Source organism: Oryctolagus cuniculus, chromosome 13 (assembly GCF_051225735.1).
Source record: "Oryctolagus cuniculus isolate XC-2025 breed Fujian yellow rabbit chromosome 13, ASM5122573v1, whole genome shotgun sequence".
NCBI classification, from domain to species: Eukaryota; Metazoa; Chordata; class Mammalia; order Lagomorpha; family Leporidae; genus Oryctolagus; species Oryctolagus cuniculus.
Window position 1 is genome coordinate 97,352,753 of NC_142879.1, and position 18,037 is coordinate 97,370,789.

The 18,037-nt window shown below is 60.9% G+C and overlaps 2 pseudogenes; one reads left to right on the plus strand and one right to left on the minus strand.

Annotated features, from left to right (window-relative positions):
* The first annotated feature begins 88 nt into the window (after window positions 1-88).
* LOC149122771 (ADAMTS-like protein 2) lies at window positions 89-11,930 on the plus strand (annotated as a pseudogene).
* A 2,633-nt stretch (window positions 11,931-14,563) lies between these two features.
* Window positions 14,564-15,594, minus strand: LOC100348046 (protein FAM163B-like; annotated as a pseudogene).
* Window positions 15,595-18,037: the final 2,443 nt, after the last annotated feature.

Here is an 18,037-nt window from a genome sequence, read left to right on the forward strand (position 1 = left end):
TGAAGCATTAGCAGTAGCCATAGCACAGAGAACAAAGTGATTGCTGTGTGTAGAGTGTTGGGAAAGTGTTCCCTCCCAGAGCCTCGCCATGGACTGTGCTGTGGGAACAGGTTTCCTCTGGGTAAGCTGTCCACATAGTACCAGACTCAAATGTGACCCAGGGAAGAGGAAGCCTCCCTCCCATCCTGCCCTGACTCACCCAATGGCATTCTTAGAAGGATCTGTTTCACCTGCTTGTGATTTCTCTTCTAGAATGTGTGTAAATAAACTTGAAAAACCCACAAGCAGATAAGGCCCACAATAACAGGGTATATTTATTTGTTTTCTTTTAAAGGTTTATTTATTTATTTGAAAGTCAGAGTTACACAGAAAGAGAAGGAGAAGCAGAGAGAGAGAGGCCTTTCATCCACTGGTTCACTCCCCAGTTGGCCACAATAGCCAGAGCTGAGCCAATCCAAAGCCAGGAGCCATGAACTTCTTCCAGGCCTGCTTTGTGGATCCAGGGGCCCAAGGATTTGGGCCATCTTCTGTTACTTTCCAGGCCATAGCAGAGAGCCGGATCAGAAGTGGAGCAACCAGGACTCGAACCGGCACGCATATGGGATGCTGGCACTGCAGGCGGCAGCCTTACCTGCTAAGCCACAGCACACACCCCCCCTTTAGATCTTCACCAACACAGTGGCCAAATTGTTTGATCTCTGCTTCTCCAATACATAAAAAATAGTGTGTCCTTGTAGTTTAAATGTGCATCCCTCTTACTGTGAATGTGGTCATTTGTGATATTTGTAGTTCTGAATTGAATTTTCTTGATATTTTCTGATGAGGCTCTATTCCCTTTATTTTTTCAGGTAATGTATAATTTTGTTTTTCTTTATTTTCTTATCATGTTTATGTTCTAGTGCTTTATTCCCCAAAGCTGTAATTTTAAGAAGGAATATATCGCGTGTGTAATGGATCCCTGTAAAGGATATTTTGCCCCTTCCCTAATCCTTCCCCTCTCCCCCCCACCCCATTTCTCCCTTTAGTGAGACCCTTGGTGTTAAACCAGACCCTTCCAGACTCCTTGCAAAGCACCTGGCAAACAGATAAGCTGCACGGGGCAGCTAGTGAAACAGATAAGAGAAAGTTCCCAGAGGCTTCAAAGAGCGCCCAACTCTTCTGCAGTTTGCCTTCTACCTCCACTCCCCCAACCCCATAGTGGCAAACTCCCACTTTTTTTTTTAAGATTTATTTATTTATTACTTGAGAGTCATAGTTACACATAGAGAGGAGAGGCAGAGAGAGAGATGTCCTCCATCCAATGGTTCACTCCCCAATTGGCCACAATGGCCGGAACTGTGCTGATCCAAAGCCAGGAGCTTCTTCTGGGTCTCCCATGTGGGCTTAGGGGCCTATGGACTTGGGCCATCCTCTACTGCTATCCCAGGCCACAGCAGAGCGCTGGATCGAAAGTGGAGCAGCCAGGACTAGAACCAGCACCCATAGGGAATTCCAGCGCTCAGGCCAGGGCATCAATCCGCTGCACCACAGCGCCAGCCCAAGGCAAATGCTTGGGTGGTTGCCACTCTTGTGGGAGGCCTGGATAGAGCTCCCAGTTCCTGGGTTCTCCCTGGCCCAGATCCAGCTGTTGCAGGCATTTGGAGGAGAGAACCAGTGTACAGAAGATCCTTCTCTCTGTCTCTGTGTCTTTCAAGTAAAATAAAAATAAACTTAGGAAAAAATTTCATGTTCCAACTCTAGCCTCAAATTTTATGTTTGCGATGTTTCAATATGACATCAAAATGCTTCTTAAAAGAAGGTACACTCGGCCGGCGCCGCGGCTCACTAGGCTAATCCTCCACCTAGCGGCGCCGGCACACCGGGTTCTAGTCCCGGTTGGGGCGCCGGATTCTGTCCTGGTTGCCCCTCTTCCAGGCCAGCTCTCTGCTGTGGCCAGGGAGTGCAGTGGAGGATGGCCCAGGTGCTTGGGCCCTGCACCCCATGGGAGACCAGGAAAAGCACCTGGCTCCTGGCTCCTGCCATCGGATCAGCGCGGTGCACCGGCCACAGCGCGCCGACCGCGGCGGCCATTGGAGGGTGAACCAACGGCAAAGGAAGACCTTTCTCTCTCTCTCTCTCTCTCTCTCTCTCTCTCTCTTTCTCTCACTGTCCACTCTGCCTATCAAAAAAAAAAAAAAAAAAGGTACACTCTTCACCTTGTCTGAGGCTGTGTTCACAATATACTAGCTTGGCAGGACATGTGGGGGCAGGTTAGGAGCTCACTGGGAAGACAGGGTGTAGGCAGAGCTGGGCAGGTGCAGGCTCCAGCAAAGCCAGACACCAAAAGCACTTGACATCTAATATTTCATAAAATAGAACAAAACTGGATTTCCTTACACTTAACTCTGAGCTTTAAACAGGAATGGTGGGCATACCCCGACGTCCTCAAGGCCTCTAAAGGCCTCCATCTGGGCCTGGCTGAATGGTCACTTACCCTTCATCTAGGGCACTCTGACCCTTTGCTCCGTGTCAAACACACTGAGTACCAGGCACAGAGAGATGCATTAGATTTAGCAGTGTGCCAAGAAACTCAGTCCAGTGAGAGCTGTTCGTTTCAAGATTTTCTTTTTTAAGAGGAAGAGAACTTTTCTGTCAACACTTACACGGCCAGCTGAATGAGATAATTTTCTTTATATCCACGTGAAGCAAGAATCCCCTAAACTTTTTGTGGTCAGTGGCAGGTTACTGTTCTAAGTTCCCTCCTCCCTCATGCAAACCTGCTCTAAATCCCAAATCATTCTCCAGAATTCTTCTGCAAACAATGGATTTGTAGCAGACAATATGGGTTTATTAAATGGTTTTGTGTGTGTGTGTGTGTGTGTGTGTGTGTTTAAGATTTACTCATTTGGGCCGGCGCCGCAGCTCACTAGGCTAATCCTCCGCCTAGCGGCACCGGCACACCGGGTTCTAGTCCCGGTTGGGGTGCCGGATTCTGTCCTGGTTGCCCCTCTTCCAGGCCAGCTCTCTGCTGTGGCCAGGGAGTGCAGTGCCTCAGCGTAACTCCACCAGCGGGTGCCAAAGCTCCCCAACACAGCTAGGGGGCAGAGAGATGCAGCCTGGGAGTTGTTGGGGCTCCCTACAGGGGTGCTGAAGAATGTGGGTTTCACACCGTGACTGCACCCCACATGCAGGCATCTCACTCCCACCTTCTCCCATCAGTCCTGGATTTCTTCCCACCAAGAAAGGAGCACTTGTGAGACAAGAATGTTCCAGAATGCCCTGCTCCTGCCTCCCTCCAGCTGGGTGCTGGGTGGCTGGGGACACTGGCCACTCAGGCTCCAGCTACCAACATTAAAGAACTCAGCTCCAGGCAGGGGTGTGGCAGCCAGCTTCCACAGGGTCTCAGGGACCCTGGGCTGGAACTCTTGGCCAGGGCATGAGGCGCTGCAGCCGACTACCATCAGGGCACATGACTGCTTTGAACTAGCCATGTGCCGGGCCTGATCTCAAGCTCCAAGTGCGGGCTCACTCCGGATTCAGCATGAGGAGCAGGGACGCTGTGGCAGGGCGCAGACAGCCCCTGGGGTCCTGCGGCCTGCAGCAGGTCTCTTGGGCCTGGTCTGGCGCTGGCCCCTTCACAGGGCCATTCGCTGGTCCCTTCCTAGGGCCGCTCCGACGTGCGTTCTTGCACTTGTGGGAGGAGTGGTAGCATCGACCACTCCCATGCTCCGGGGACCCAGGAGACAATCTCCAACAGGAGCAGCAGAGGCAAATCCACCCAGTCCAGGAGGGAGGGGACGTGGGAGGGAGAGGCAAGGCTGGGATGTGGTTATCATCTTTCCCCCAGCCGTGCCCTCACCTCGGGCTTCCAACCAGGAGTCTGTCGGCCTTGGAGGGAAGCCCCAGCCTCCTCTTTAAAAATGAGAAGAGACGTGGATGGTAGATTAAGCCGTGGGTGAGGAGAGGGCTCAGAGGCACCCAGTGGCTCTCCCTGAGCTCCTCCAGTGATGCCTTGAGCCCGGGGACATCCTGGTCCCCAAACCGGGAAGCCAGGCTCTGAGCCGTCCCTTCACTCACCCAAGGCCCTCTGGTTAACCGTGGGGCTCACAGGACCCTCCCTTGCCCTGGACCTAGGGGTCATGTCGACATATGCCATGTGTGTCCGCTAGGACGGCGTCAAGGTGGACGACAGCTACTGTGACGCCCTGACCCGGCTGGAGCCCGTGCACAAGTTCTGCGCCGGGAGGGAGCGCCTGCCCAGGTACCCCTGCCTGGGAGGGAGTGCCAGCCTAGGTACTCCCACCTGGGAGGGAGCGCCTGCCCAGGTACCCCTGCCTGGGAGGGAGTGCCAGCCCAGGTACCCCCGCCAGGGAGGGAGTGCCAGCCCAGGTACCCCTGCCTGGGAGGGAGTGCCAGCCTAGGTACTCCCACCCGGGAGGGAGTGCCAGCCCAGGTACCTTTCCGGAGGGAGCGCCAGCCCAGGTACCCCCACCTGGGAGGGAGTGCCAGCCCAGGTACCCCCGCCTGGGAGGGAGCGCCAGCCCAGGTACTTGCCCAGGCAGCCATGGGGTGGCTGGGATGCCTGAGCCTCCGCTCAGGACAGCAGTCAGACCTGGCCCTCCGGGCTGGATGGTGGGGCCCCTGGAGGAGGGCATAGGGGTCTTGATAGATGCACTCCACCCTTCCCTACACCACGTCTGTCCCAATGACCTCTGCTGGGTGCAGCTGGGTTTTATAAACCCACAGGGATTCCGAGGCCCTTCCAGAAGCTCATGGGAAAATGAGATTAAAAGTTTCTTCGGGGCCGGCACCGCGGCTCACTTGGCTAATCTGCCTGCGGCGCCAGCACCCCAGGTTCTAGTCCCGGTTGGGGCACCGGTTCTGTCCCAGTTGCTCCTCTTCCAGTCCACCTCTCTGCTGTGGCCCGGGAGTGCAGTGGAGGATGGCTCAAGTTCTTGGACCTTGCACCTGCATGGGAGAACAGGAGGAAGCACCTGGCTTCAGATATGCGCAGCGCGCTGGCCATAGCAACCACTTGGGGGGGTGAACCAATGGAAGGAAGACCTTTCTCTCTGTCTCTCCCTCTCTCACTGTCTAACTCTACCTGTCAAAAAAAAAAAAAAAAGTTTTTTCGGGTGAAAAACATGGTGGAAGCCATGCCTAGGTTTTCACTGTGCACATTTTCCATGAACTTTTCAAAAGATTCTCGTATCCCTGGGAATGCAGGCTGCTGGCCAACTCACATGGGCAGAGGCTGGTCAGTGTTCCAGTCCCAGGCCTCCTGTCCTGCCTCACAGACACGGTCAGAGATGGAGCCCGAGGTGCATCGTGCCCTGGTGTGGACCAGCCCAGGAATTGGTGCAGGGGCCCCAGAGCCGCTGGGGGAGCCTCTGAGATGGGGAGCACTCACCCAGCTCCTGGCAGCCGGGGGGGGGGTCTTACTGCTTTCCGGGAGGGGCAGGGAAGATGAGGGGCCCCTGGACCCCACTGGACACGGCTGCAAACATGTGGCTTTCATTTCTCTGTGCCAGGGTTCATGGAGAACAAGGCCCAGCCCAGGGTCCAGGGCAGCACAGCAGCACACAAGGGGGCTCAGGGCTCCAGGACACTGGAGCATGGTCCTGAGAGGGGGTGGTGGGTGGGAGATGGGTCAGTAGGGCCCCAAGATGCAAAGGTGAGAGCAGGAAGAGGCATCACAGGCCTTGGGGGGGCCACAGGCTCAGGAACCACCCTGTCCCCGGTTGTCATGGCGACGACCTCCAGTTCGGCCCCAGGCCTCCCTGTCAGGCCCAACCCCTGGGACCTGGGGCCACGTGTCTCTGGAGTGCAGGGTTGTCAGGGCTCCGGCCACAAGGTGTGGGGTCATTGAAGGCCGCCCCACCCCCGAAGCAGGTGGGAGAGTAGCAGCTGGAGCTACCAGTTCCCCATCCTGGGCTGCTGGAAGATGCCGTCCCCCGGCTTCGACAGCTCCGTGAACAGCGACCTGTGGGAGGCGGCCGAGGCCGTGCGGCCGGAGGAGCACAAGGTTTGCCGCAACCCAGCCTGTAGGCCACAGTGGGAGATGGTTGGAGGTGAATTGGTGGCAGCTGTGGCAGGGATCCAGTGGGACTGGGCGTGACCAAGAGGGGCCTGGGCGGGGGCAGGGGCCGGTCAGTCGGGACCTGAGTGAGGGGCCGTGTGGAACCTGGGTGTGGGTGGGGCCTGGGTGAGGGTGGGGCTGGGTGGGGCCAGGTGGGACCTGAGTGAGGGGGCAGGGCCTCGTGGAACCTGGGTGTGGGTGGGGCCTGGGTGAGGGTGGGGCTGGGTGGGGCCAGGTGGGGATGGGGCCAGTTGGAGCCTGGGTGGGGGTGGGGGTGGGACTGGGGTGGGAGTGGGGGGCCGGGGTGGGTGGGGCCAGTGGGGCCTGATTGAGGGGGCGGGGCTGGGTGGAACCTGGGGGGCGGGTCCTGAGTGAGAGGTGAGGCCTGGCTGGGTGGAGTTTGGATCTTTGTGTTGCTGGGCAGGGTTGGGCAGTGGGAGATGTCCCAGGGTTCCAATGTGAGCTGGTGGGCCTCTGCAGAGTGCAGCTGGCCGTGGGCTGGCTGGGGCTTGGCAGGGCCATGGGTGGAGGGGCAAGGACTAGAGCCAGCCATGGAGCTCAGCCTCATACCCAGCCCCCCGCCCACCCCTCACAGTGCACAGCCAAGTACGGGGAGCACAGCGTGGTGACTAGGCACATCCACTGCTCTGAGGACGAGAGGCTGTGTGACCCCAACACCAGGCCGGTGGGCGAAAAGAGCTGCACAGGTCCCCCTGCGACCACCAGTGGACCACGTCTGACTGGGGGCTGGTGAGTATGGCTGGCACGGGGCCGGCCTCTGCTGCCCCCGGCTTCTCCAGTTTCTGGAGCAAGGGTGTGAGGGAGGAGCCCCTGAGTGCCAGGTCTCCCTGTAGTTCCGAGGAATCAAAGCCCCCATCTGACCTGGCTGTCTCCGCCCGTCTCCGTCCGTCTCTCCTTGTCTCGATCTGTCTCTCTCTGTCCGTCTCGGCCTGTCTCCCCCCGTTTCCATCCATCTCCCCCACGTCTCGGTCTGTCTCTCCCTGTCTCTGCTCATCTCCCCCATCTCTCCTGTCTCTGTCCGCCTCCCCCCAGCTCCGTCTATCTCTCCCCATCTCCATCCACCTCTCCCCATGTCTCCGCCTCTCCCCATGTCTCGGTCTGTCTCTCCCCATCTCCGTCCATCTCTACCCATCTCTACCCATCTCTCCCTGTCCATCTCTACCCGTCTCTCCCTCCATCTCTGTCTGCCTCTCCCCATGTCTCAGTCTGTCTCTCCCTGTCCATCTCTGCCCTTCCACCTCCCCCCGTCTCCATCTGCCTCTCCCCATGTCTTGGTGTGTCTCTCCCCATCTCTACCCATCTCTCCCTGTCTGTCTCTGTCCATCTCATCCCATCTCCATCTGCCTCTCCCTATGTCTCGGTCTGTCTCTGCCCGTCTCCCCATCTCCATCCGCCTCTCCCCATCTCTGTCTCTGCCCCTCTCGTCTGCTCAGATGCCAGCTGGGTCCCCTGTGCGCAGCCCCTATCTGTAGGTGTGTGTTTGTCATCAAGCAGGCATTATTTCCGTAATTAGAAAATGTGATTTAAAAAGTGGTTACTATGGCAATGGCTTCCCACACTGCCTGGGGTGCTTTCCCCTCCCTGGGGGCTGGGGGCTTGTGGAGCGCCCCCCCCAGGCCCCTGCCTTCTCCCTTTTGGAGTGCAGAGGGAGCTGAGGGCAGAGCCACACCATCAGGCATGTGTGCTGCAAGACCAGCGATGGCCGCGTAGTCCCTGAGTCCCAGCGCCAGGTGGAGACCAAGTCTCTGTCCATCCACCCCTGTGGGGACAAGAACTGGCCAGCCCACTGGCTGGCCCAGGACTGGGGCTGGTGAGTGTCCCGGAGATGCGGGTGCCTGGCCAGAGGGCATCGGAGAACAGCAGGTTGGCCAGGAGCTGGCTGCAACTTTGAAGGCGGAGTTCGCTGAGATGGATTTGACACACACAGAGCCAAACAGGCGGGGGAACCCCTTGCGACCTCTCAGCTCCAAGTGGGCACAGGCTCCACCACGATGGTGCATGCAGAACTGGCAGCGTCCCCACACCAGGCACCTAGGCGCCCGAGTGATGGGGCACGGGGCAGGTGCTGTCCGGCTGCAACTGCTTCTGGCCTGCGGGCCGGGCAGCCTGCTGTCCATGCTTGTCAACCCCCACCCCATGCCAGACCCATTGCTTCCAATGTGCCTTTAAGCAGACCACTATTAACCAAATCATCTTGGGACAAAGTGTTGTCTGCTAAATCGATTCTGGCCACAGCACCCCCAGCCAAATGGTCATTAACCAATTTGTTTCAAACAGATGATTTCGGGTTCCACTTCTTTTGATCAAACTCATTTGGGGACAAACGGTTGTGGAACAAAGAGTTCTCAGCCGATGCGCCATCGGTCCCAGCGTCCCCCCCGCCCCGTATCTACTGACCAGCTGTTGTCACAGGGTTCCCCCCACCTCGGGCAGGGGCAGCCGTCCCAGCCCTCTCAGCCCCTGGCCTCTGATCTGACCTGTCCCCCGCCTCAGTGCAACACCACCTGTGGCGAGATGTGAAGAAGCGACTGGTCCTGTGCATAGAGCTGACCAATGGGAAGTTGTAGATGCACAGTGGGCCTGAGTGTGGGCTGACCAAGAAGCTGCCGGAGGAGAGCACCTGTTTTGAGAGGCCTTGCTTCAAGTGGTACTCCAGCCCTTGGTTGGAGGTGAGCGGCCAGCCCCGGGGCTCCCGCCCTGCCGCTCGTCCCCACCCCAGCCTCTGTCCCCAGGAAGCTGCTCACCTGTGCCACATCAGGTTGCACGAGAGCCATGCCTTCCAAAAGCCTGATAGCATCCTGTTGTCTCTGCAGCTCTCTCACTGGGCCTATGGGTCTGCTCGCGTCCAGCTTGGCTTGACCTGGTTGATATATACATATATATATTTATTTGAAAGGCAGAGTTACAGAGAGAGGAGGAGGGAAGAGAGACAGAGACAGAGGGAGGCCTTCCATCTTCTGGTTCACTCCCCAAATGGCCACAATGGCAGGGCCTGTGCCATGCTGAAGGCAGGAGCCCAGAGCTTCTTCTGGGTCTCCCACATGGGTGCAGGGGTCCAAGCAGTTGGTCTGTCTTCTGCTGGTTTCCCAAGCACATCAGCAGGGAGTCGTATCTGAAGTAGAGCAGCTGGGACTCGAACTGGTCCCATGTGGGATGCCAGTGCTGCAGGCAGAGGCTTAACTTGCTACGCCATAGCGCCGGCCCCTAGCACTGACCTTGAAGCTATCAGTGGCAGCCTGGGGTGCTGACGGAGCCCATGGGGGCAGCCCTCATCCCGGGTGAGCCACAGCCAAGGCAGGGTTGTGGGATTTGGAGACCACATAATAGCAGAGCCTGGGCCAGGACCCTGTGGGCCCCAGAGAGGGTGGTGACCCCCCCACTTCAGTCCTGGTCCCCAGGCCGCCCAGCCTGAGGACGTCAGGTGAGACAGGACTGGGGTCTCACCTCTCTGCAGATGGGAGCTGAGCCCTCACCCCGGGCCCAGCAGTGCCCGAAGGAGAGGGGTCTCCCCACTCCTCAGAGAGGAACCCTGAGGCCCCTCCCACATCTGCCTGTCCCCCAAGTGAAAGGGCAGAGTAGGGGGTGAGGAGGAGCCTCGCGAACTGGCCACTGGGGGAGGGGCAGAGGGAGGGAGGGCGGCCCCTGCCTGTGCCAGTCCCCTCTGGACTCTCCCTGGCCCTCCCTGGCCGGCCATGCCAGAGCTCTCAGGAGGGGCCAGCGGGGAGGCCCAGAGCGGCCTCTGTGAGCCGCCGGCCCAGGGCAGGAGCACAGGGGATAAAGTGACGTGTCACAGGGGACTGGGTGCCCAGGAACCATCACAGGATGCCGCAGAGCCCCCCAGCCAGGGCGCCCCTACCCTTGGCTGTAGCCGTGACAGGCAAGTGCCAAGCCTTCCAGTTTCAGGGCCCGAGCTGCAGAGTCTGTGTTACAGGGATCTGATGGGCGCAACAACCCCCAGGCCAGGGTCCTGCCCCGGGCCCTCCTCACCCCTCCCACACTGCACCTGCTCCTCTGGGACTGGGACACACATGCACTTGCTCGTTCCATGGCAGGAGGGAGGCTGGGGGCTGGGCTGGGGCTTGTGGAGAACCCCAGGGGAGCTGGGGCCTGGAGGGGGAGCAGGCAGGCCTACCTGGGGGACTGGCTGGAGAGGCCAAGGCCACCTCTGGGAACAACCAGGCCGGCTGGGAGGGGAGTCCTGACCACTGCTCCAGGCCCCCTTGGCGGGAGTGACCCTAGTCTGTTCTCCCCAATTGTTTGTAAGAGCAGTGTCCCTGGGGTGTGAGCAGCTCGTGGAGTTTTGCAGGGAGAGCACCCGGTGAGGAGCCGGGGCTGGGGTGATGGCTTCAAAAGGTGCCTCACAGACCCTGCACAGCTGGGATCATGGAGGTCCTGAGGTGGCCACCCCTCATGGTGCAGCTGGGGAAACTGAGGCAGCTCTGGGCAGCCCCCCAGTGCTGTCCCCACCCCTGCTCAGTGGCAAGCCTGGCCAGGTGGGCGGGGCCCGTGCAGGAAGCTGAGGGTCACCTTTGTCCTGTCGCTGCCCCATGAGTGCACCAAGACCTGTGGGGTGGGCATAAGGATGCGAGACGTGAAGTGCTACGAGGGCACCGACATCGTGCGTGGCTGTGACCCGCCAGTGAAGCCAGTGGGTAGGCAGGCCTGTGACCTGCAGCCCTGCCCCACAGAGCCCCCAGGTGAGCAGGGGCAGGCTGTGGGCCGGGCGGGGACTTGTGGAGGAGGTGCGGGAGCCGGGGCATGGAGGGTGAGCAGGCGCCCTGTTGGATGGCAGAGCCCGGGGAGGGGGAGGGGAAAGCCCACTGGGGCTGGAGACTGAGGGAGAAGAGGGTCAGCCACGGTGGGCAGGGAGTGTGGGGCCCAGGGACCAGGATGGGGGCCTGACTTGGGCCACAGGGGTCCTGGCTTGGGCACCTGGAATATGCTGCAGGTGTGGGTGATGGATTCTGCTCTGGGCACGGTGCAGGGGGCTGTGCACCTGTGGGCTCCCAGAATGCACTGCTACCACAAGTCCTGGCCCCCGGCCTTGCCCCTTCCACACCTCCTGCTGGTGTCCACTGGGAGCCTGACACCCGCTGGGATCCCTGTGATGGGCTCATGGCCCTGCCCAAGGTGCTCTGTGCCAGAGCTACCCCGTGGCAGGACACAAGGTGCTGGGGCGGCCAGCAGGGCTCTCACCTCTGGCCTCCTGCTGACCCCCAACCTCCGCTCTGTGCCCTCTCCCCAGATGACAGCTGTCAGGACCAGCCAGGCACCAACTGTGCCCTGGTCATCAAGGTGAACCTGTGCAGCCACTGGTACTACAGCAAGGTGTGCTGCCACTCCTGCAGGCTGCCCTGCCCTTAGGCCACCACTGCAGCCATAGAGACCCAAGTGCCCACCCAGGGCCCCGCCCTGGACAACCCACGGGCGCCTGAGCCGGGGGGCGGGGTGCAGCACCGGGCCACCCCCTCTGCTCTCCCAGGCTGGGGAGCTCCAAATCGTAAGGATCCTGTTTGGGGCTGAGCCCCCACCCGAGGGGCCCGAGGACCCAGAGCCCAGCGGTGAAGGTGAGATGTGCCCAGGGTCCAGGCCGTCTCTGGGTAGGGCCTCCTCCAGATAACTGGCAGGTGACTCTGACCAGGCTCTGTGGGGGAGGTGGCAGTGGTGGCCCGGATGTCACTGGGTCCCTGCCGGCATCTAGGTGCCCATCAGTTGGAGGGTTTGCCTCATGGCCCGGCCCAGCCCAGCACCTGCCAAACTTTAAGCCCCGGGGAGCCCTCTTTCAGTGTGTGTGGTTCTCAGCAGTGGGTTTGTCCTGTAACCACAGTCAGTACTCATCTGTGTATGTCAATAAAATGGTCGTATATATGGTGGCCTGGTGGGGTCTCTGCTGTTTCTGGTAGGAGGTGCAGGAGACCCCATGGGCTTGGGAGAGCCGGGGCATGGCCGTGTGGGGTCTCTCACTCCCTAAGGCCTGGGGTTTGGGGCCAGCCAGGTGCAGACCAAAGGCCACAGACAGAGTAGGCAGTGGGGCCTCAGGAGCCCGGCGCCGGGGTCAGAGTGGGCCGGAACCTCCACTGGTGTGGGGCTGCAGGGGAGGACCTGCACTAAGGCCTGGAGTGTCCCCTGCAGCAGGCTGGGGGACCAGGGATGAGGCAGGTGTGCGGAGCCTCAGGACTGGTGTTTCTGGAGCTCTGCGGAGGGCCCCTGGTCTGGACTCGTGGGTGCCGAGCCGGACGAGAGCCCTCCTTTGGGCTGACCCAGCGGCAGGCGTGGGGAGAGGCAAGAGCAGAGCAGCCAGTGGAGGGTGCTGGGAGGGGAGGGGCCTGGGGCTCTGCCACCCAAGGGACGGCCAGCTTGCCTCAGCGCTGAGGATGGCCAGGAGAACTGTTTCCTTTGGGCATAGGTGCCAGAGAGGCCAGTGGCTGCCTCCTGCATGGGGGCCCAGCCTGTCCCCAAATTGGGACTCAGAGCAGGGTCCACCCCAGGGAAGCTGAGGCAGCAACCAGCCTGGGATGCTTTTGCCTGTGTGTGCCCATGGCTGCACATGTATGCATCAAGGGGCTGCACGTTTTTAAAAAATGTATTTATTGGAGAGGCAGAGAGAGACAGAGAGAGGCAGAGAGAGAGAGAGAGAAGGCGCCCACAAGAGAGTTGCCATCTGCTGATTACTCCCCAAACGCTGGCAACGGCCCAGGGCTGAACCAGGTGCCAAAGCTGGGAGCAAGAATTCAACCCCGGTCTCCCACATGGGTGGAAGGAGCCCCATTCCTCGAGCCATCCCTGCTGGAGTCTGGAGCCATCCTGGCGAACAGAACCCAGGTCCCAGCCGTGGGCTACAGGCTTCTGAACGGCGACTTCAACGGCTGCGACTTCACCACCACGCTGTGGCTGCCGCAGAGGGTTCTTTCCCAGCCCCCACTTGCTCAAGGGCTCCGGCTCCGCTCAGGGAGGGTTGAGTGGCTGTAGCCCCTGCCCGTGCCATGTTCCACGGTCCCTGCTCTGCTCTGCCATCCTCTTTCTGCCCGAGCCTCCTCCTTTTTGCCAGCGCTGAGTGTGTGTGCTCACTGCACACAAGGCCTTGTGCCCCATCAGGGCTGCCCGGAGCCCCCTGAGGCAGTGGCTCTGTTACCGGCCCAGACGGGTTCAGCTGGGGTTCCCAGGGGAGATGAGCACAGCCTCCATCCACCCAGGGTTGACAAAGGCGGTTTTGGAGACCCCTCACCAGAGAGCCACTTTGGGTTCCTCCAGGCAGGGCCTGGGCTGCACGGGCATGGCACAATGCAGAGAGGGTTTGCACTGGCCACAGCAGCCAGACCGAAGCCATGAAGGGTGGTAGGAGATGATCCATTGGCTCTGCCAGGCTGGTGGGTGGGTCCCAGGACGGCGCTGCAGGGACCGGGCCAGGGCAGGGGTGCTCACTGCATTCCAGAGCTCTAAGTATCTACGTGCGGAGGCTGGTGACCAAAATGGGAGCAGCTGCCTCAGGGCCCTCATCCCCCGCCCCCACCCCAGACCCCTCCCCAGGTGAATGCATTAGGAACAGACTCGATGGGGGCGGGGCCGGGAGCAGGGAGTCAAGGGTGCATCCAAACAGGGGCCAGGGGAGGGGGGGGCAAGGAGTCCCTGAACAGCCAGTGTCCCCCGACTGCAGGAGGCTCTGGGAGCTCGTGGTGGGAGATGAGCCTCACTCGAGGATGGCCACAGCCCTTGTCAGAGGGAGGGGCTCCTGGGCCTCCCTCAGCTGGGGGTGGGGGCTGGTGCCCTGAGGGAGCCAGTGGTGTCATTTCTGCCGCTGATGGAAGGGAGCAGGAAGCCCCCAGCCTGAATCGGGGCTGGATGGAGTGTGGGCTCGGACGAGGGCTCCACACAGGAGCCTCCACCCTGACACTGCTGGGGATGGGACAAGACAGCGCGCCCTGCAGCCATCTCCCTCCGGACCCAGAATCCCGCCGAGACCCAGCGCCCCTCAGCACTCAGGACTCTTGACTGCATCCCGGGAGGCCCCGCCTCTTGGTGGGCACGGGCAGAGGGCTCTCCCGAGCCCTGGCCCAGCTCTGCCCACCCTGCCACACCTCATGCTGCCCTCCGGGTTTCAGCTGGCAGGCTGTGTGGAAAGCTGAGGGCCAGGCTGGGGTCGGGGCCGGCACCCCCAGAGCAGCAGCCCCCCAACCCTGCCCGGGCCTCCCTTGACCAGAATGCGGGTTGGGGTGAACTCTCAAGGAGTAGGCTGCCCGGGAAGCCCCCTTGCAGGAGGGAAGCAGGCAGGTGCTGGGCACGTGTGTGTGCATGCGTGGGCATGTTCATGCGTGTGTGTGTGCACGTGAGAGTGAGAGGGAGCCCCTACAGACAGCAGCTGGTCGTCAGTGGCAGGGAAGGCTGAGGCCGCCCCTTCCTGGAACATGTGAGGTCCAGGGGCTCTGCGGGCCTGGGGTGCCCCCAGGACAGGGGGGCCGGGGTGGCGCGCCATGGCGGGGGGCACGGTCACACGTCGGTGCTGACGCTGCGGCTGCGGGCGAAGGCCTCCCGCATGGCCCAGAGACGGCTGGGGTTGAGCGCCTGCAGTCCCCCGAAGCCCCCGCTGGGGGACAGCTCCGAGTCCTCCTGGCTGAAGCTGGCGGAGGCCACACGCTCGCCACCGTTGCACAGGTCCTTGTCCTCCGACTCCTGCAGGAAGAACGTGGGCGGCTCTTAGTGGGAGCAGCTGCGGCACAGGGCCTGGGCCTGCGGGGACCTCTGGCTGAAGGAGGTGGAGGTGGCCGGGTAGAGCCCCGGCCCATTGGTCAGCACCATGTTGTGGTTGGAGTGCAGCGGGAGCAGGTGCGCGTGCACGGCGAAGTCCGGCTCCTCCTCATCCTCCTCGGAGCCTTCCTTCTTACAGCAGTAGTACTCTGGGCAGAGCGGGTGACCGGCTGGCCCTCCCCGGCCCTCCCAGCCCTCCCGCACGGGAGAGGAGCCGGCCTGGAGCACGGGATCAGGGCGGTGGGCGGGGGCGCGCCTTATCAGACGCCTGTATCTGCGCACTTGAGTGTTCTGGGATCCAGCTCAGGCTGGGCTAAGCGCTAGGCACCCCTCAGAGCCACTCCTTGGATCGGCACAGCCACCCCCAGGCTGAGCCGTTTTTCAGGTGGGGAAACTGAGGCACGGAGGGGCGCTGCACAGTGGGGGCTCAAGCTGCCCTGCACCAGTGGCTCCCACTCCTCTTTCGGGCAGACATGGAGGGGTTTGGGTGGGGAAGGAGCCGCAGAGCTGGTCTGAGCACCCAGCATCGCTCTCTCACTGGGCAGCTGCGTGTCACTGGCCAGGAGGCCTGGAGCGCCCTCTCCTGGAGTCCGGCCCTCCTGGCCTTCTGCAGGGGCTACCTCTGGGGGCAGGGGCAGGGCCGGCGGCAAGCCTCCCCTCCGCCCACCCCCAGGGGGTACCTGGAGCCAACAGTAGCACAGGACAGCGATAAAGCAGAGCATGATCACCGTCGCAAAAATGCCCCGGGTGATGACCACAGTCCCAGCTGTCATCCGCCCCCTTCTGATTCAGCAGCCTGAAACACACGTCATGTGTCACAGGCATCTGGGTGTACCCCATAGCCCCCCGCTCTGCAACACACATCATGTGTCACAGGCGTCCAGGTGCACCCCACAGTCCCCCACCCTGCAACACACGTCACATGTCACAGGCATCTGGGTGCATCTCAGAGTCCCTGCCCTGCTACACACATCCCTGTACCTGCGTGGGAGACCCGGAAGAAGCTCCTGGCTCCTGGCTTCAGATCAATGCAGCTCCAGCCGTTGCAGCCATTTGGAGAGTGAACCAGCTTATGGAAGACCTCTCTGTCTCTCTGTCTCTCTCTCTCTCTAACTCTTCCTCTCAAATAAATAAATCTGTAAAAATAGTTTTATTAACAATTTTGTGAGAGGTAGAGACAAAGAGAGCTCCTATGTATTGTTTGCCTTCCCAGCTGCCAATGGCAGTGGGGGCTCGGCCGGGCCCAAGTCAGAAGCGGGGAACTCAATCTCCCAAGGTCTGCGCCAGCCAGAGGCGTGCGTCGGACCCTGGCCCCTGCAGTGGGATGAGGCCAAATGCCTGCCCATTATCTATGCCTTGAAAAGCATGTCTCTGGCTAAGTAACAGGAGCTGCCCGATTTCAGAAACCACGCTGACAACCTCCCTGGGCTACCCTCTCAGGAGTGCGATTCTCGGCCCGGCCCACGTTCCTTGTGAGCTTGTCATTGTGGCAGGTGCTCTCCACGGTCCCCTGGCTCAACCCGCCCCTAGGGGGACAGGCGACAGCAGCACCAAAATGCCCTGACTTGTGGCATTGGCAGGTGCTCAGCCCAGCCTGTGTTGGCTGCAGCAAGGGTTAGCAAGAGGCTACACAATTCCCTCGATTACCCGAGCTGGGGTGGAGGAAGTGACCGGAGTCCTGTGCAGGGAATCCCTGTGCCCAGAGGTCACTCATAAACCCCTCAGGGCGGCGTCCGGCAGCTGAGGATGTGGCCAGACTGCGAGCCTGGATCTGTCTGGCACCCTCCTGACACCCCCAGCGTCCATGGTCGGTTGGTTCACCCAGGATCTGGCTACAGCAAGTGCCTTTTCCTCCTCCCTTCCTGGCTTACAGAAGCCTCAAGATCATTGATTTTTTTTTTGACAGGCAGAGTGGACAGTAAGAGAGAGAGACAGAGAAAGGTCTTCCTTTTGCCGTTGGTTCACCCTCCAATGGCCGCCGCGGCCGGCGCGCTGTGGCCGGCGCACCACGCTGATCCGATGGCAGGAGCCAGGAGCCAGGTGCTTTTCCTGGTCTCTCATGGGGTGCAGGGCCCAAGCACCTGGGCCATCCTCCACTGCACTCCCTGGCCACAGCAGAGGGCTGGCCTGGAAGAGGGACAACCGGGACAGAATCCGGCGCCCCGACCGGGACTAGAACCCGGTGTGCCGGTGCCGCTAGGCGGAGGATTAGCCTAGTGAGCCGCGGCGCCGGCCGTATCTTTTTTTTTTTTTTATATTTATTTATTTATTTGAATGTGAGAGTTACACAGAGAGGGGAGGGAGGGAGGGAGGGGGAGAGAGAGAGAGAGAGAGAGGTCTTCCATCTGCTGGTTCTCTCCCCAACTGGCAGCAAAGGCTAGAGCTGGGCCAACCCAAAGCCAGGAGCCAGGAGCTTCTTCCAGGTCTCCCACGTGGGTGCAGGGACCCAAGGACTTGGGCCATCTTCTACTGCTTTCCCAGGCCATAGCAGAGAGCTGGATCGACGGTGCAACAGCGAGGACTTGAACTGGCACCCATATGGGATGCCGGCACTCCCTCCTAACTTGGGCCGGGACGGCAGTGCCGACACTAAGGGCACGATCACCCACTGAGTGTCCACCATGTGCCACCTCCATACTACGCGGTCTGGACGTGGTCAGGCATTGGGATAGGGATAAGCAGAGACAGAGCCGGGGCTGTGGGGGGCATGGGCTGTGTCTGGGGGCGGCACAGGGTCAGGGACGCTTCCCTGCAGGGCTGTGCTTCCGGCAGGGAGGGGGCATCTGGGAGGACCCCGGGCAGGACTTCAGAGCAGACCAGCAACAGGAAGCCGCGCCATCTTCCTCCTCCGCCGTTTCGGTGACCTGTGCTGGACCGCGATGTGAAACCCAGTCCAGGCCGGCGAGGGGAGGGGTGGGAGCCACAGCGCCGCAGTTCAGCACTAGGTCTCAAGGCGGGTTCCTGTCGCTCACTTCCTGTGGAACTTCATCACGGGCTCCCCACCTCCCCGGGGAAGCCAGCATGTGGGGGTGCTGGGGGGAGGGGCAGAGGCTAGCAGAGAGCTGCGGTGGGGGGGGGCGGTTCTGCTCCCTGCAGGGTTCTTGGCGCCATCGCGCATGACCATAGGTTGCAGCCCCACCACGCCAGCTCCCCAGGACCTGAGGCCAGCTTCCACCTGCCAAGGGTCTGGGCTCTTTGGTGGCCGAGGGTGAGACT